The sequence below is a fragment of the Nannospalax galili genome, unplaced genomic scaffold (genome assembly GCF_000622305.1).
Source record: "Nannospalax galili isolate Female #2095 unplaced genomic scaffold, S.galili_v1.0 scaffold380, whole genome shotgun sequence".
Classification (NCBI taxonomy): Eukaryota; Metazoa; Chordata; class Mammalia; order Rodentia; family Spalacidae; genus Nannospalax; species Nannospalax galili.
The window spans coordinates 4,348,062-4,362,074 of NW_008348568.1; positions in this window are offsets into that span (position 1 = coordinate 4,348,062).

Here is a 14,013-nt window from a genome sequence, read left to right on the forward strand (position 1 = left end):
TCTCAGTCGCTCCCTCTGCCTGGCAGTGATAGCCTGTTCTTAAGGAAGCCAAGCCCCAAGGGAGCAAAGGCAAACTGGTTTTGCAGATAAGTTGGAAAAATGTGACTATTGCCCTTTCCCACTCACTCTAGTCTCCTAGCAACAACAGAGCTGATGGTTTTCACCAGGAAGAGGAAGCCTAGATCCTAGGGGAGGCCGTCTGAATTCTTGTAGGCAGTCTGATTTATTTGAACCTTGGCTGAATTCTTGGGTGTAGGGAGACCCAAAAGTTCAGTCATAAGAGAATTCCCTGCCTTCTGCTTGACCTTTGCCAATAAGCAGATAGAAGAAAAGCAAATAGGAAGGAATGGCTTCCTCCGAGAGAATCTGCCTGGCTGGGAACACCCATTTCCTTTGCCTTCAGGAATGACTGAAAGTCTGGGCAGGCGCCATGGGATAGAGCCCTGAGAAAAGCAAGGAGCAAGAAGGGGTCAGCAGACAGGGGTTCGGCTGCTGAGTCTTTCCCTGAAGAAGCACAGGCAGGAAACCTATGTGTTTTAGTCCCTATTCAGTACTGATTTTAACAACTGTGAAGGGAGAAGATTGAAATAGATGTTTCTTGGGAGTCCTGTGCCTATATTTGTGTTTATATAAACTTCCAGATATAGCATTAGATCATCTGTCTATCTGATAGGCACAGAGTCACTGTGCTAGAGCAAGCATTCAAACCCAGGGCTAGCCAAGTCTGAAGCCTATGCCCACCATCTCCTACTCTGTGCAGTTATGACATACACAAACAGCAACCACCTGGCTGGTGTGCCCTGTCATATCAGATGGTTATAATATCCACACCTGCTAGCCCATGCAAGTAGAAGCAGCAGACCGTTTAACATAGACCTAAGTTACACTCTATCTCTGCTTTTAAAGAGTTTGACGCCTCAAGTGTCTCCAGTAGGAAATGGGCATGGAGAGTCTTTGAGTAGTTGCCGCTTGTAGATCAGGAACAGGAGATATTATGTGTTCATTCAGTGACTGCTCCACAGTAGGAACTCAGTAAATAGGGAAGGGAGATGGAGAAAAAATGAAAAAGATTAAAATATGGATTGATTATAGACTCCTGAGTAGTAAAGACTTGCCTTAATTATTCCATAGTCGCAACACGTTGTTTGGCATAGGATAACAATCACATTTGTTAAGTGAAACAAACCCATCATGTGTATACACAGACACACACAGACACACAGACACAGATACAGATATAGATACACACACACACACACACACAGACCACAGACACACGCAGATACACAGACACAGACACAGATACACACACACACACACAGACCACAGACACACGCAGACACACAGACACAGATACAGATACACACACACACACACACACACACACACAGAGGAGTGCTAAAGAATAATGAACTCTCTGACCCCGTCTTGCTACAACATTTAAGCAGGGGGTCTGCATTGTAGAGTAGGACAACATAGTTAAGGTGGCTAATTTGTTTTAGCTGTTTAATGTTGTTCTTTAGTTATTTTTTTCTGTAAAATTTTATTGAATTTTTGTGTTTCATACAGAGTATCTTAATCATCTTTTTCAGTTGTTTTTAAAATGTGAATTCTTTTAAAATAAATTTGTAACGCACCAACTCCAGTTTGTGCCATCCATGTTTCTGGGTGCAGAGCTGTCTAATGGAGTGTGGATGATTTACCACGAACCACACCCTTAAAGAAAACTGACTCTCCCACCTCCAAAAGGCCTTAACTGTCCATAAGTCCTCAGTTAGGGGCTGGGGATCAGGAACACCTTCTCTTTCCACTCTATGCTCGAATGTTGACTAGTTTGATCTTGTGCAGGTCTTGTGCAGACAACCACAGCCACTGTGAGTTCATGAGTGCAGGGGTCCTGTCATGTCCAAAAGACAGTGTTTCACTATTGTTTTGTAAACTGTCTTGGCATTTCCCCCTTTGGTCAGATAATGTCAGGACCCTTCTCTCTCTCTCTCTCTCTCTCTCTCTCTCTCTCTCTCTCTGCCTCTTCTCTCTTTATTCACCCTTCACCTTGCAGCATATGGGGTGTAAAGTGTTTTACATCATTACTTCATATCAAGTTTTCCAGATAGGATTTACTACTCGTATTTCACACCTGACTACCTTGAGGCTCAGAATGTAAGTGATCGAAGACAACACAACTGTAAGTGACACCAAGCATTGGAACTTCCATTTTCCTATAAAATAAAGTGTGGTACAGGTCTGCAATTTCAGCAATTGGGAGGTAGAGGAAGAAGGATCAAGAGTTCAAGGTCAGCCTGGGATATAAGACCTTATCTCAAACAAATGGTATATAGGGGAGAATAGGACATCCTTCGATGAAGATTGAGCTCACTTCTTTGAGAAAAATATTCATCTAGTCTTTTATCAACACTAGGGAACCTTGAGCATTTCCTGTGTTCCCCGCTCTGTGCTAAGTTCACAGTTTACCTCTTATTTAATGCTGTAAATAGCCTTAAAGGATGAGTACCAATTGTTAGACCTCAATTTCAGAGGACATAGTTACTAGCATACAGACAGATTAACTAGTGAACCCATGTAACCCAAGCTATACTTGGCATGTCGGGGATTTCACTGTGGGCAGCACAAGCACAGAACAAACTGTGGAGGTGAATGTGATCTACTGACCTTGTGGTCCCCGTTGCTGAGGAGCCTCCTTATGGCTTATCTAGAATCCAACTCACTGATTTTGGTGGTGCACATCAGCCCCCTTCCTTTGCCCCTAGATAAAAAAAAAAAAAGAAAAAAAGAAAGAAAGCTGAGAGTCCAGAGGCCAGAGAATCATTGGAATTTAAAAGTGAAAGACTTCTTCATTAGGTCATCTTGTCTAATGGGTTCTAACTGTGGGGCACGGCTTGGTTACTGAGTTGTAAAATCAAGTTAGTAGTTCATGACTGACCTTCCAAAAATGAAATGAAATGCAATATAAAACATCAGAGGGAATGGCTTGGAGTAAGTGGTGCTGGGGAACAGTTGTGTCAGTTATTGATATGTGTATGTTTTCTGGGTCACCATGAAACAGGCGTTTCTTATTGAGGGTCATGCTTACCAAAGTTTGAAAAAGATTGGTTTCATCCAGTGGTTTCAAATTTTATTTTATAGCCTCCGAGGAAGCTTCATGTACTTTGGAGGCAGGAATAGAAACGGTAGAGTAAGATGTACTTCAGGAAAGTGCCTTTTCCAGGCAAAGTACTTCCATCTGCTTTTCATGCTGGATTTTCATGCAATACTTCCTATTCCCAAAATGGGCTGACACTATAACTCAGTGGTAGAACTCTTGCCCAGCACACATAAGTCCCTAAATTGAATGCCTAGCTCCCAATGCAAAGAAAAGAATTGAAGAGCGACTGAATACCCCATTGGAACTGTAGTGTATTGGGTACGGAATCATTCTTGTATGATTTGATATGGTAACCAAGAGCTGAGTGTGTGCCCAACATTGCAGACTAGTGTAGAACACACAGAATGATTATACAACATACATATATCTGTCAAACTGTTGTAAATATCAGTGTGACGACAACCTATTATATAACACTATATGTTGCAAGGTAATGCATATGATGTTTAGAATTAAGCAAGTTATTTAAAAAGAGATATAAAGGGTTGCTGCCAAATAGGTATGAAGGGATAAAAGTTGCATGAAACAAGGGAGAAGATATTGAATAAGCAAAGACAATATTTTGTTCAAATCAACAGCTTAACAACAAAGGTAATAGGAATTTAGTTGACAGCATTTCATGACTCAGAGTCCAAAGTTGTTAATTAACTTCTCTGTGAGTAATCACTGTGGCATGGACCCAAACCCAAGCCAGGGCTACAGTAAATCTGTTAATGGGTATACGATATGGAGTATACTGTGTACATCTAAGGGGCATTTTGCAAAGCTGATCAGTGTATTTTGTAGCTCCTGCCACATTAGAAGGCTGTTTCTCTAATTTTTCATTTTGGTTTTGGTCACATGATTTACCTTGGCCATTAGAATGTGGCAACAATGATGTGTCATTTGAACCTGTTTCTCAACTCTTGGTACCCTGATATGTATGTGTGAATGTCATAGTCAGCCTTCTGGAAGAAGACAGCATTGAGAGACCCCACCAGTCCCTGTCAAAGCCATCCTGTATCAATCAGTGAAGACTATCTGCCACCTGTGTGAGCCCAGCTGAGATCAGCCACACACTTCCCATGCCAGAACTGCTTACTTGATACTGCAAACCAAGAGCTCACTTTTGTAATGTTTTGTTAGGCATCAGATCCTAGCAGATGTACTCACATGTCAGCACAGAGATATACTGATGAGCCCACTCTGAAGACAGTACCATAGTCACATCTAAGTGCTAGAAACCTTATCTAGAAATGTTCTTTATTGTTAGCTAGAAATATTCATAAAGTAGAATGTGTTCAAGTCCAGGTGAGGAGAAACGCTCTGAGAACTTGCCAGATAAAAGGTTAAGGAAGTCCTATGCTGACCAGGCTGGCCTTGAATTCCTGGCCTCACCTGCCTCAACCTCCTGTATGAGTAGCTGAGGTCATAGGCACCAGCCATGGTGATCCATGTTTATGATTTTTAGGATGCACAGAGTAGCTAGCATTGCTCACAAATAACACAAGGCTGTGAATGGTTTTTAAAGATAAAACCATTCTGTCTCAGGACTCTGGTTCTTACTTCCTCTTAAACAGGAGGATAAAGAGACACAACATATTAGGATCTCTGCATCTTGATGGGATTGGAGAATTTGGGTGATTTTCATAGCCAATAACGAAGCCTGGGTCAGGGTCCATCTGTCCTGGCATATAACTGGATGACTCTTCCAGGAAATGAGAAAATAGGGTGAATACCTAATATATTCTCTTTTAATCATAGAAAAATCTTAAAGAAAATTAACTTGAAAAGTAAAAGATGTTTCAGGAGCATGACCTTGACGTCTCTCTTCTGTAATCTGACATTAGTAAAAGGACTAAATAATTGGTAACTTTAACGGTGGGTAAAGTCATTGGCCACCATTATTACACAAGTATTCATTCTCACTGAAGCCTTTTCGTAGCTACTATGGACTGTCCGCCTCCTTGGACCTTGACTTAACCTTTTCCTTGGGCACATGACTTGTTTTGGCCAGCATGTGCAGGGAGAAGTTACAGAGGCCTAGACATGGCACATTAAATGTCATCTCAAGCTTCCATTTACTCCCCTGAACTTCTAGGACCATGATAATAACATATCCTAGCAAAAGGAGAAATGCAGTAGAGCCAGATTCAGCGTGAAGCAGAACCTTTACAGCCATCCACACACTGATGTCTGCAAAGCTGATGCTTCCTGCTGCACGTCATGAGGCTTTGGTGCTGAGTCTTACCCAACGGTGGTGGACCAGCACAGTCCTGAGACTAAAGTTGACTTAGGGACCAGCTGCTCCAAGGAAGCAGAGGCTTCCATTGCATAGAAGCACTGTTTATGCTAGGGAAGATGAAGATCTGGAATGAGGAGTTCCTTGTTCGTCAGAAAGCTCAGCCATCAGGAAGATGCCCATGGTCTTCCTAGTAGTAATCACACTTTCATTCAGAGTGACTCTCGTACTAAGGAATTTTGGGGAAAATTTTGTGGTTCATTTCAGTTGTGTTTCAACAGACAGGGAGGATGAACATGGAGGTATATGCGTGAGCGTACAGCAAAAGAGTTAAAGAACAGAGGTTGTGGAGTGCTTTGAATGCCTCACTGAAGTAGTGACCTTGGATTCAAAGCAGTGTGCATCTGGTATTCAACCTCGTATGCCTCACTTAGCTCTAAGTTCTCCTTGTTCCTGAAGATCCAGCTCGAGTTGCGATAGGTGCAGATCTGAGTTCAGAGGGCATCTGCTGAAGCTTCTAGCTTTTTGCATCCCAGGACAAAGATTTCAATCAGGGGTAAAAATAGACACAGTTTATTAAGAAAGAGGAAGCCATTCTTGGAAATGGAAGTGGGCTAGCTTACAGTGGAAAGGCATACTCTCAAAAGCACTAGACCATGAGATTCCAGATACTCTGTAGGTCTTCTCTACTGCCCTGGTATTTTCTGAGGTTTTGTGAATCCTTAAAGCTCATTCCCAGCTCACAGCCTTTGCAGTCTCTTCAGTTAGGCAATTCCTTCCCACTGATCTTCAACGGTTTCCTCTTTCATGACATTTGGATCTCAGTGTAAGTCTCCTGAGTATACTGCTCTGAGTGGTGAGTCTGAGGCATCACCCTGCTTCCTGCTGCCCCAGCCTCCACGCTCAGTTCTCTGCATGTCAATGCTTTCTGACCATACATCTCATCTTTTACATCCTCTATTCTCCCTCTTTCCTTCCCCCTCTGCCCCTGCCTTTCCTTTAGTCCTTCCATCTTTATTATATTTTGCTTAGTTTTGATTGTTTTTATTTTGATTTGTTTGTTTGCAAAAATCTAACCTTCTGCTGGCAAGATAGATCAGCAAGTAGACAGGCAGGCCCTGGCTACTTAAATTTCATCCCTGGATCCCCCAGATCCCATAAGGTGGAAGGAGAGAAAGGACCTTGAGAGTTGTCCTGTGACCGTCACATACAAATCCTGGTATACACACATCTGCTCCCCTCGCAATACACAGTTACATAACATATAATTAAGTAATTAATTATAAATTTAAAATTTAGTCTTCATTATAGGGGTACATTTTGCCTCTGATGAATATTTTAATAACGGAATAAGCATGGGTTCATGCTCAAGTGTATGCTGTGAGTACAGTAGGAAAGAGAGAGTTCTGCCTTCAATATTTTTCAATTTTTGGCAAATAAATGATCAATGTAGACATGCTATAGAGCAGAAATAAAAAACAGATAATCAGACAAAGCACAACAAACAGGACTAAACTGTGTGTCGCTCAACAGATGTCCCCAAGCCTCTGCATGCTGTGTGAAATGGTGATAATACCAAGTTTGAAGGCTTACTGTGAAAGTTAAATGGGATAGTGGATGGACAGCAGAGACAACATCAACCTAGGATACTGCTCCAAGGGAAGAGTTCTCCATTTCCTCATTATTTCACATCCCTCTTCTGACATATGAAATAAACCATATTAAGAAACTTACAGGCTAGTAAAATGGCTCTGTGGGTAAAGGCACTTGCTACTAAGATGGGAGGCCTGAGTTTGAACCCCAGGACCCTTATGATGGAAGGAGAGTACAGACTGCTAGTTAGCTTCTAACCTCCATACAGTACTGTGCCACAAGTATGTGTGTACATGGCGCGCGCGTGCACACACACACACACACACACACACACATACACCAAAGAAATGTCAAAAAAAAAGTTTGCATTGATCTTTCATTGGGATTTCCTCAGAGAACTGAACTGCAAATCCAAGAACGACTCCTAGAGTTTTAAATCCAGCTGTGAAAGTCTTTCTGTCCGAGTTCTGCTAGAGTTCAATAGAGGAGCATTTAATTATAGGCCATTTATATGGCATATACTTTGATTCTTTCGAAGCCTTTTTTTGTTTTTTTTTGTGACACAGGAGGTTCTGTTAATTGCTGTTCCAGCACAGTGTGGTGGGGAGCTGTGTGATAATTGGCTATAAGCCACTGAAGAGGCAGGAAAAGTCTGGAAATCCTCTAGATGAGACTGGCTTTCTGCAGAGGTACAGTTGATAAACACTCAAGTGGCCTGAAGTGTCACCACCAGGGAGTCAGTCCATGGGATTACATCACTGTTGGAATGAACACCAACATTAACAGTGGCTAGTCTGTTAACAAGAGTTTACCAATTAGCAGTCTTACATTCTAGGCCCTTAAGTAGAACTTATGCAAACCTAATACCCTAAACAATTGTGCTAATCACAGCTATAAGGAAAAATGAGAACATGTCTTGGGATAGTTCTTTCTAGAGATGGGATAATTAAATGTCTAATAAGCCGAGTTCCATAGATGCCCCTGTGATGAGTGGAAGGGACTAGGTCAAGGGCAATTACACAATAGAGATCTCAAAGTTAGCTGCTGTCTGTTCCTGATCTTTCCCCATTTTCTCCCTCCACCTACACAGACTTTCCCTTTAAATATGTATTTGCCCACCTTGGCTGTGTGTGACAGACTGATCCCTTTGAAGGTGTTTCCTACTGAGAAATTGGGCAACTTTAGGTATATCTATCCTATGTGAAACACTGCCTGGATCTCTGGTCCCTAAACAGCCCCAGGGAGGTCAGGGACAGTTTCTCTACCTGTTTCATCTACTGGAGGAAGTTCTAATGATTGCCTGATTAAACTGAATTACACACTACTTATTTTTCTACCAGTAGCTTCAGACATCGTTCTAAGTAGATACAAAGGGTAGCTGGAGCCAGAAAGCTAAATGCTCTTAGCTAGTTTATTAAGGATCTGTTGTGTACGGGGTTTAATTCAACATAACCATAAGAAATTTACTTGGTGACGCAGCATCCAGGCCATGAGTATTGATTCAAATATGATTTTGGCTTGAAAAGAAAATTGCTGCTGCTGTAATTCAAGTTCGATAAACCTACAGGTCACTGTCCTCAAACATGTTAAGATAATACTTGCTACAGAAGAATCTATGAACGCAGGAGGCTGCTCTTACAGAGGACCCAGGTTCAGTTCCCAGCACCCACGTGGCCACTGACCATCATCCCTAACTTCAGTTCCAGGGAGTCTGATGCCCTTTTCTGACTTCCACAACATTGCACACACTGCTGAATTTACATACACGCAGGCAAAACACTCACAACCATTAAATCAATCAATCAATCAATAAAAATAAATAATTTTTTTTTCTGGTCTTTTTGAAACAGGGTTTCCCTGTAACCCCAGCTGGCCTGGAACTCACTATGCAGACCAGGATCACCTTGAACTCACAGAGATCCACCTGCCTCTGCCTCCTGAGTGCATAATCTATGACCTATGCTTGCCTAGGTGTGTGTATTTGGATGCATATAAATGGGTGTGTGTGTTTGGTATGTATATAAATGATGTATGTGTGTTTGTTTGCCTATCTCAATTGAACAGCCTTTAGAAGAGCTAAAGGCACCAAATGTTTATTTGTTTTATTTGTTTGTTTGTCCTGAGTCTTTAGGCAAGTTCAATCCAGAGTTTGCATTCATTTGATTGTTTACACTTTTGGTCTTTGTGCTGGCCTGGCAAACAGGGAGAGAAAGACTTGATCATGGTCATCTGGAATGCACATTTGCCATTTAGGGGATCCTCTTAAAATTTCTTGCTCTTAATGTATCAGCGTCTTCAAACAGAAAGGCCAACACCAACACCTCCTTCTTCTAAAGCAATTGTGTAAAGTTACTTGGAATACCTAAAGGCATAATGTGAATGGTGTGGTTAGCCCTATGATGGCAGCTATGGGTGTCCAAGGAATTTCCTTGGCTTGGTCCTCCTCTCCTGGAGATAGTCAAGAGTGACCCCCTCTGCCTCTATAGATCCTTGCTCACAGGTTTGCATGGTGCATAGACCACAGCCTCATATATTTAATGCAATTCTAGGAGGCTCAGTGACCAGCTGAGTGCCGTGTATGAAAGGATCAAATGAACATAGCTCATGGGATAGCTGGTTTCCTCCGGATGGTTCTAGAATGTAGCTTCTCTCAATAAAATGGGAGGACAACATCCAGTTAGCAATAGACAAGAAGTCTTGGAGGTTGTGGTGAAGGAGTGAAGCACTAACAATGGTCTGTTCTGACTGTCCTGGAAAATTTGATTCTCCATTTGGAGAGACTGAATGTCCCTTTAACGTTTATCACTACTGTGCTGCTCTTAACTATTATCCTAATAGAAAATTTAATACTTTTACCCAAATATAGGAAACTGCTTTTTGTTTCTGTCATTTGGAAGTACAGTGTAGGGGATAGAGTATCCAGCTTGAACTGCCTGGGGCTGACTGCCATCCCTACTGTGAATAAATTGTGGAACGTTGGAGGAGTCACTCAGTCCTTCTTTTCGTAACCTTTCTTCAGTTTCCTCAACCATGGTGGCATCTGGCTCAGGCAGGGCACTCAGTAGACCTTAGTATTTCTTCCTGCAGTGTGCGGGCATCCATCCCATCCTCTGCGGATGTGTGGTGGATTTAGATAACAGATATGGGCTCCTGGTCCAGTCAGTGGTAGTCACACTACAATTATTGTTGAATCCATAGGGCAGATTGAAATTTAGCGATGATTCCACAAGTTTCTACAGTATTCCACAAAGTGGCCCAAAATGAAACTCTGAGAAGATCTACTTCTGTCCAGACCAAGGAACTATTGAGGGCTAAAGCTCTAATTTACCTTTGAGAAGATTTCAAGTGATAAAAGACTCAGGAAAGAAATCTCTCTTTAATGCTTAGTTTACAAGACATACTTTTTTTCCTGAGAAATTGGCCACAGGAAGAAGGACTTCCCACTTCAAGGAAGAACCTCTCTTTACGTGTTCACTTTACCTTCGTTCTGAATGCCAGGTCCTAAGGCAATCCCTACACAACAGCTGGTGTTATGCTCCAGGCTATTTTTAAACTTTCCCTGCAGAAATTACTATTATATTCTTATTATACACTTTTATAAGTATATGGTTACTTTAATACATACTTTTGAACAAATTGATGCTTCTCCAATTATTAGTTTTAAATGTCTCTCCTTCCTTCCTTCTTTCTTTCTTTCTTTCTTTCTTTCTTTCTTTCTTTCTTTCTTCCTTTCTTTCTAATAATAGGCCATAAACTTCCTGTCAGATCAATGAAAAGATTTTCAGAGCATGTAAAAGTCAACAAATCTTTACTACTAGACCAGCAGGGACCATCATGTTACATTGTATAATTATATCATAATCTTCTTAATCAAAACCCCATCTGAAGATACAAGAATCTATTATTTAATAATGATAAATGCATCATTAGGTTATTTGATCATTATGTGACTATCACAGACTGTAATTAAACAAACTGAGACAGCTACAATATCAGGTCATATAATCATATACATCTGATAGGACCTCAGTTGTAAATACGATCCATTGTTGACTGAAATGTCATTCTGGGTTTATGACTGTGTGTAGGTTATCATAGTCAGTTGTTATAAGTAACACTTAATGAATGTCTTTATTCTTTTTATCATTCTTACTCAATGTTAGCTAGCACTAGAATTTCTGGTTTAAAAGGAATCTACTTTTTAAAGTTTTTTTTAAAGAAAAAAAATGCACAAATATTATTGGAGCAACCCACCACTCTCTAATTGGGCTTTAGATCCTCTTCATAGGATGGAGTCCATTCTTGACATTGATACCAGGCTTAGGAATCTGAAGCTAGACAAGTCACAGGGAATAGAAGAGAGCCTAATACTAGTTTTCTACTAAATAGCTATAGTATTAAACTGGCTCCTCATAACTTATTGTTATGTCTCTCAACACTCACTGGATTTCCTTATGCAGCAGATGGTGAGTAACACAGAAACCCACAACTGGCCAATGTGCAGAAAAAGAGGGGCTGCAGAATCTTTATCTCTGAAAAGGACACCTATATCAGATTTCTGCCTTCCAATGCTCAGGGATCATTGTGGAAGAGGGGGTAGAAAGATTATAAGATCCAGAGATGAAGAATGATCACAAGGAAATAAGATTTTTCCAGACACTGGTCACTTACTCATACATATGAACTCACACTAATGGTGACAACATGCACAAGTCCTGTGCAACCTCAGACCAGACAAAATCCCAACATAGACATGGATAAGTATATAAGAAATCCCAAGCTAATCTGAGAAATGTTTTGGCAACTGATGGCTGCTGGGAGGGGGAGAGAGACAGTCTCTTTCAAGTATGGGGCTCTTGGTGGGTTAGCCAGACTCCAGTGGATGGATCCATACTGAAATGTATTTAGGGGACACAAATTATACTCTATAGGCCATATATATATATATATAGAGAGTTCATTAGATTGGGCATGGGACAGTAGAGGGAGGTGGAGAGAGGGCAAAAAGGAGTGGATCTAAGTGCCATCATAATATATGTATAATAGAGTAGATTGAATTGGGTAGGAGCAGTAAGAAGGGGTGTAGATAGGGGAGGGTATCTAATACCATCAAATTATATTGTATGAAAATTTCAAACATTTAGTAAAACAGAGATTTAACTAATTTTTACCTTTACAAAAGTGTTACTTATCAAGTTTAAATTCCTTCCCAAGTAATCTATGGCCTGCTTCCCCATTTTATCCTTTTTAACTTCTGGGCACACGTAAGAAATAATAACTTTTGTATGTTGAACTTGACTGTAAAGAAGAATGATTTTCTTGGTACTTCATCTGTCAAAGATGGGAAGGAAGGACAAGCCAGTCCACCCACCCCTCTACCCTCAGGCTACATGAAGCAGAGGATAGTTGTGTATGTGAACCAATATAAATTGCAAACTTGCTTTAAGTATTATCAGACTTTTGGAGGCATATTTTTATAAGCCTATCAAGCAGTTGTTGAACATGAACTTTGTATATGACAGTGTTGTGTTGCACTGTCAAAAGGTTTAACGTTCATCTGCTCGATACTACTCCTGAGCTGAGCAGCTCTGGTTTGTAATAGCTTTTGTCCTCTAGATAGCATTGGTTTAAAAAAGGCTCCATTCTTCATAGGTAGCAAGTCTGGGCAGAAGTTGTAGATGTCAACATGGTGAGTCTGTAGTAGACTGTAGCAGCTGCTGTGACTCAAAAGTCCAGCGCATTTCTCAGGTGACCATTTCTAAGAAGCAGTTTCTTTTGGAGGCGGCTGACTCTAGGATACTCCCAGCTTACCTCTGGAACTCAGTGGGCCTGAAGGACTCCTCGCGAAAAAGAACCACTATTCGCAGTTTCTCTGACCTGGTAGAAACAGAAAGGAATGTGGCCAGCCTTTCTGTTCCACCTTTATGGTAGTGCTGCTGGTAACAGCTGGATTTTAAATAGACTGTGGCTCAGAGCCTCTGCATACTTCTGTGTTCATAAAGTTGTGATGAAACTTCATTCAAACCTTGGCAAATTCTGTGTTATGAAGAAGGATGTGGAAAGGATAAGAAACACTAATGATGGATCCCAGGGATGAGGGTTCAGACATTTTTGGCTGTTGCCAAAAAGTACTGAAACTTTGGAATTTATTCTCAACTCTAAGATTTTGTGTGTTGGGAATGACCATGGCTCTGTGTAATTCTGAGGCTTAGTGGCTTGGGTGAGGGCTTCCTAGCACTTTTTGAAACTTATTTTTCCCCAAGTTAATTATTTATTTAATAACCACATACTTAGAAGAAGCATTTCATTGCAACAGCATTGACATATTCAATAAAAATTTTCTGAGCTAAGATGTATCTTTTTCAAAATTGGCTGTAAATTTTTAGGTTTGCAGTTGAATTATTACAGTTATACAATATTTTACTCAGTATAAACCCTATAAGACATAAAATTAAATGAGGTTTTAACCTTTAAAAAAGATCTCCATTTCATTATTAAAATACACAGTTTCATATAGAAAAATTCTTTTTCAATGCAGTTGACGTTAAAATATTTGCACATGCATTTCTAATCTTTATATATCTGATTATTACTAGTGACAGTCAGTTACTTTCTGAGCTCCTTGGCATCTGAGCATGGATATAAAGTCATCAGGAAGATTTCAATGGTAATGTTTTTCACGTCTACTAATTATTTTTTATCATTATTTTTTTACTTTTTAATAACTACATGATTAGAAGAAGCATTTCAATACAGATTTAACTTTCCTTTGTGGTGTTTAAGATCATATAGTTGGCGCAGATAAACCAATTCATTTTTACTCTTAAGGTTGTTTGAGGATCTGTTCCTCAGGGATCACATGAGCTTGGGAGGAGCCCCTGGCTCCTTTCTTTTACCAGTTCCACCTATGTGAAGATAAGTCAAAGGTCCTGCTTGACCATGGATGGCTTCACTTGGAATTATGGAGGAAATGATTCCTTTGTGTTGACCCTTCTCTTTGTAGACTGGACACTGGTTCAAGTCCATCTCATAGGGT